Source organism: Lepidochelys olivacea, assembly GCF_965140295.1.
Source record: "Lepidochelys olivacea isolate rLepOli2 genome assembly, chromosome: 8".
Taxonomy (NCBI): domain Eukaryota; kingdom Metazoa; phylum Chordata; order Testudines; family Cheloniidae; genus Lepidochelys; species Lepidochelys olivacea.
Genome location: NC_140418.1, coordinates 79,136,292 through 79,142,291, shown reverse-complemented (window position 1 = coordinate 79,142,291; position 6,000 = coordinate 79,136,292). Strand labels below are relative to the sequence as shown.

General features: G+C 41.5%; 1 protein-coding gene across 2 annotated transcripts in view; it reads left to right on the top strand.

Annotated features, from left to right (window-relative positions):
• The first annotated feature begins 382 nt into the window (after positions 1 to 382).
• DNAI3 (dynein axonemal intermediate chain 3) overlaps positions 383 to 6,000 on the top strand; it is a 55,690-nt gene continuing 50,072 nt past the window's right edge. For both annotated transcript variants that reach the window (XM_084636110.1, XM_084636111.1), the window contains exon 1: positions 383 to 514. The gene's annotated coding sequence lies outside the window, so the exon portion shown is untranslated. The remainder of the gene's footprint in view (positions 515 to 6,000) is intronic.

Genomic DNA, 6,000 nt, shown 5'->3' with positions numbered 1-6,000 from the left:
GTCTCCCTCTCCATGGATAAGCCTTGGGGCAGCAGGTCTGTCCCCCCTGCCTTCACCTTAAAAACAGATTGCAGGGATCTGAGAGCCATCCTCCTGCTCGCAGCCAGGTGTCTATACCCCGCGCAGGCCGCTCCTTTGCTGCACTGAACAGCCAGAGGAGCCCACAATGCGCCCAGAATAGACTCTTTCTTCGTCCTCCCCAGTGAGGAGACCGCAATCCCCAGCATGCATTGCTCACCGTCTCACGCCGGTGGCTACGAGAATGGCAGCGTATAGCATGCTGGGAATTGTAGTCTTCTCGGTGTCGCCTTTAGAACAGAATTCGTCTGTCTCAGCCAATCGCGGCTCCCCTTGCAGGAGGCGGGTTGAATTCGAAGGCGCGAATTGCCTGATAGAATTGTCAGTCCTGCTTGTCATTCGGCCCTAGCAACCGAAGCATCCTAACGACGCCTGCAGCGTGGCCTGAGGCCCTCTTCGCCCAGACCCCAGAGTGGACCCTTGAGCCTGCAGGCAGGTAAGCGGGGCCGGGGGCAGAGAGGGGTTCTGGGCGTGGAGGTCTCAGCCGAGCGCAGGGTGAGCATCTGGCAGCCCGGGGGCATAAACCCCCACAGAGGGGTAATCACAGGGGCAGGGTGACCCCCCCATCCCGATTCAATGAGAGCCACCTGACCTCCCACCCTCAGCCGCTCGCCCTCCAAAATACTCACCCCCTGGGTATGCAGCCCGCAGTCCCAGGAGGGTGCAGGAGAAAGGGGAGGGGAAGGGGAGCAAGGGGCTTAGAAATGGTGCGGAGTGATTGGGATGGCAAGAGAAAGCAGTGAAGGCAAAAAGGAAGCAGAAGAAGAAAGGCCAAATCAGCGAAGAAAACCTCTTTGAGAGAGATGGGGGCGGGGAGAGAAGATTTTAATTGTCATCTAAAACGAGTGACAAAATATGGCCTAAGGAAAAACATAAACACTGTACAAGAGGGCAGAAAAGAAGCATCAGGAGAAAGAGGAGAAAGGAAAAGGTGGTACTAGGAAGCTTGCTTTGGGCAATATTTTGAACCTGTGATTTAATCTAATTTTGGTGGTTTCTAGCAACAAACACCACAATGTGAAAATGGTCCTGACCATGGGACCAGACCTCCATTTGGACACTATAAAATTTATAACATGGGTCTGTTATACAGATCACCCTCATTTTCTTTTTGAAAAATTGCAGGCAGATTCCCAGTGTTCAGAGCAGACTCCACTTAGGGCAAAAATGCACAGTCCACACTTACCAAGATGAACATGCTGGTACCTGTAGATTTCCATGAGCACCTCTGTTCAGAATAAAATGGAGTATTGCATGCCACGGTCTGTAGTCTTAGCAAAGACAGCACCTACAAGGTGGCTGAAAATTTGATCAAAATGGAGTGTAGCATGCTGAAACCTGTAGTCGGGATTCTTTGTGTTGTCTGGAATTTATCTTGGAATCCACACTGTGCTGCAGAATTGTGCTCTAGAATCTAAGGTTTTATTTTTAAAATATTATGTTTCTAGTCCCGGTGGTTGCAAAAAAAAAGCTTGAAAATGTTAATCTGATGTAAGATGATGCATTGCAGTCTTCCTGAATCTACAGTCACCCAGAAACTATAACTCAGAGATGTGTACACTGCTCCCTGCTTCCAGTGAGATGATTGAGACCTAAATATGGCATTTTAAATGTCAACATTTTTACATTGCTGATAATTTTAGCAGAAACATCTAACTGATGTTCCACAGTCTCTAACTGCCTCCCTGTGTCCCCTCAGGTGGCAAAACCCATTGAGCCCCTAACAAGGTCCTGATTCAGGAAAGCATTTAAGCATATGTTTGACTGGTGTGGAACAACTCACATGCTCAGATGCTTGCTTGGATCAGGGCCTCAATTGCCAAAAATTCTAGCTTAATTCCAAACAACTTCTGTAATGCACTTATACGTTGTCAGATCATATATTTGGGGGCATATCGAAAACTGTGTACTGCAGATTACATGAAGTTAATCAAAATAAACAACACAAGGGCTTCTGAACAGATTTGATCATTCTTAGCTGTTACTGTTAACAATTTTTTTTTTTTCCAAACAGGAATGTGCTTTTTAAGTTGCCAGTGTCCCTTTAATTTAGATCTGGTGACACAGACAACAAAATAATAAAGTACGTTTTTGATACTTTGCTGGTACTGTTTTGTTCTGTAGATGTACATTTGATGATTCAGTATTTTTAAATTGTAATAAATCAGTTTCAAATTAGTAATACACACAGACATGACCTTAAATGGTTCAATTAGGCCACTAATTAATCTTTCTTCCTTCTCAGTTTAGACAGCATCCCTTTCATTGCTCATAACTAATCACCTTTCTCTTTCTGTGGCACCCGGCAACTTTGTGGATTTGTTTCATAATTCTACTTTTTTCGGTCCATTAAACAATTAGGAGAACATTCTGATCTTCATTTTTCTTCTGAGAGTCTAAGGACTGCACATCGGTTCCATGATGACAATTAATCTGTAAAATATCTAACACAAAGTTGTCAAACAATGTCTGCGTGGACATTACCGGTTAATATATGATCTTGTTCTGACAATTTGTGCTGAAAATTGACTCCTCATAGTTTATGAAAGATTGTAGATAGTTAAATCACATGTATCTGTGGACATAACCAGCCCATAGATAAAATATCTGGTTTATTTAATACCGGGGTTTGTACATTATATTATGTTTTCAATAATTATTCTTTGTATACATGTTTTGTACACTCTGCTGTTATTTTTCAAGTTTAGTGTTCAGGTATTTAGTTAATGAACATCACTATGAAAATATTGCATTTGGGTATTTATATGTATATGTAATGGAGTCCTACTCTTATGCAGTATAAGAACTTAGAGAGAGCTCTCTGTGAGGATAGGAACTGAACATGGACAAAACATTTCTGCTTGACATTAAAAATTAAACTCTTGGCCTCTTCTGAAAAATTCACAGAGCAAGATTCTTATTTGAATTGTAAGCTCCCCTGGGCAGGAGACATTTCTTTTTCTGTGTTTTGTACATTGTTGACCATACTGTCAGTGTTTAACAAAAAGTGACTAACAAAATGTTATTCAAGTAATAGTGGAAGTTGTACTTAACTTGGTAGAATAGCTACTTGGCAAGGCTGATAGTACCTACTATGGTTTGTGCTACATTTTTCTAAGAGAAGGTGAGACAGCATAGTCTAGTACGGGGTGGCCAATCTATGGCTTAGGAGCCACATGTGGCTCTTCAGAAGTTAATATGTGGTTCCTTGTATAGGCAACTCCAGGGCTGGAGCAACAGGTGCCAACTTTCCAATGTGCCAGAGGGTGTTCACTGCTCAACCCCTGGCTCTGCCACAGGTCCTGCCCCCACTCCACCCTTCTCACCCGCTCCCCTGAGCCTGCCATGCCCTCGCTGCTCCCCCCAGAGCCTCCTGCATGCCACGAAACAGCTGATCGGGAGGTGTGGGGAGGGAGAGAGAAGCGTTGATCAGCGGGGCTGCCAGTGGATGGGAGGTGCTGGGAGCGGGGACAGAGGAACCGATGGGGGACTGCTGACGTATTACTGTGGCTCTTTGGCAATGTACCTTGGTAAATTCTGGCTTCTTCTCAGGCTCAGGTTGGCCACCCCGGTCTAGTGGCTACTGTTCAGGAATGAGAATCAGGAGACCTCATTTTTAGTTCTTACTCTGTCACTGGCTCAACTCTGTGAGCTGAGGCAAGTCACTGAGGGCCAGATTTTCAAAAGTGTCCTCGAAGTTTGGGTGCCTTGCTTTTTTAGTTTTTTATCTAAGACACTACTGTATCTAAAGTTAGGAAACCAAATATGTAGGTGTCCAAAGCAGAGGCAAGTCCTGAAAATGTTAGCTTTAGCTTATACATTAAGGACCAATAGTTTACAGGAGATCCCAGCATAATACCAAAGTGAATGTTATAATATTTTAGAGACTTTGATTCATGTCAGCTACCCACAGGGGCTCATAAAGGTTAAGGCCTTGATTCTCCACTGCGCTGCACTTTGTACAGTCACATACCTCTGAGTAATATGTTGCTAAATCAAAATGGTAGCATTTTACATCCACTTTGCACCGATGTAAATGGTAGGGGCCTGGTTCTGTTTCCAGTGAAATCTATAGAAGTTTTGCTGTTGAATTCAGTAGGAATAAGATCAGGCCCTAATAGCGTCCTAACTACAGACAAATGCATACCTAGAGAATGAAAAATTTTGAGTCAGAACTGATGTATTGTTTGTGAGATTATAAAAGAAGGCTAATTAGATTTTTTTTTCTAACTATATTGTAATAAATGTATGTCCATCTTTCTCCCAGCTGGTACCTAAGCAGCCTCTGTGGGTTCCAGATTTGATCTCCATCACTCAACTCAGTTACATTTCACATTCCCACCCATCCCTGTAATCTTCCTGCCAACCCCTCACATGTCTGTATGACCTCTCAGTTGTATAAAGGATAAAGGGGGAAGAATTAAGTAGACTGGAGAGATTTTTAAAATTTATTTTAAAGAGATTTGTTTGTAAACTCTTTCTCTCAGCACAGTAGCTTTAAAGTCAAACAAAAGAATGGAACACATGGATGTCTTATACACTAATATGCTTTGTAAATTACTTTCCTAAAAAGAGTCATGTGATTAATCTCAGATATTTCAGTGTTTCCTCTATTCATATGACTTATGGTTTTGATTACTCACTAGAAACAAATCAAAATTTCCAATCCGGATTCATTTCAATATTGAATAAGGAAGTGGTGAAGTAAAGTGACTGTACTAAATATTCAATGATTCATTTTGTCCTCCAATTAATTTTCAGAATTACTGTCTGCTTTGTGTTGGAAAACATTCTCTCTTTCATCCAGAGGCTTCAAGCTTCTGGCTCAAGTTAGAGCAGTGACAGGATCCCTTTGTAGGAACAGGACCACAGACGGTGCCAGTGGGCAACAGTTGTTTTAAATGTACAATGATATGGATCAGTAGTGACTTTCTGTGTACTTGCATTTGACAATCTTGCACCTTCCTTTATGGTGTGCCATGTAGGATTTTTTTGTAGTACTGTGCTTGGAGGTTTTGACAACATTTTCTCTATCTTTTTAGCCCAATCTTTAGCATAATATGCCCATAAAGATAGATTGCCTTTCTTCTCGTCTTTTGGAGCAGCATACAATCATTCTAATTAGATAGTCCCAACACATTTTTAAAAACACAGAAGTTAATATGTGTCTCAGAACTGTAAGATAAGCACGTTACTCCCTGCAAAGTCTGGGTGCAAGAATATAGGCAGGCAAGAATCAATGAGTACATTATATGCACAACATAAATATATTTATAGAAAAGCAGTTGGAAAGTGAGTTTAGTTGTACATTAGCAATCTTCAGTAGAAATGGTTATGAACAAGTTTCATGATATCAAATTAAGATTGAGTAAACATACGGTAAAACCTTGAATCCTTTCACTTTAGAGTCATTCCATGTAAAATTAGTAAATATGTTTCTTCTCAGGTTGTGATTCAATTGCAAGTCCTTGTTAATTCTCATAAAATGGCAGCTCCAGAACTGCAGTGGTTTCAGAGTTCTGGAATGTTAACTGATCTTGTGCGAGTGCGGTTATGACTTATGGTAAAAGAAGGTGGTTTATATTTATACAACTCATGAATGGATTTAAGCCAGGGACCATATTTGCACTAATCAGTAATGATTAACAAATTCTTAAATGCAGGTGTTGCCCATCACCTGTCATTCCCATGCTCTGGTAAAAGAGGAAAATGATAGTTTTCTATCTTGTTCATGGTGAAACAGAAAATGGGTGGGGTGGAATCCCAAATACTGTAAAAAAAATAAAAAAAAAGAATTACAGTTAACCCTGACCTGACTCCCATTGAAGTCAATGACAAAATATATATTAATTTCAGTAGCCGCTAGATTAGGTCCCAAATCTAGTATAATAGATGACCACTTCTACCTCTCTTTGCTAGTGG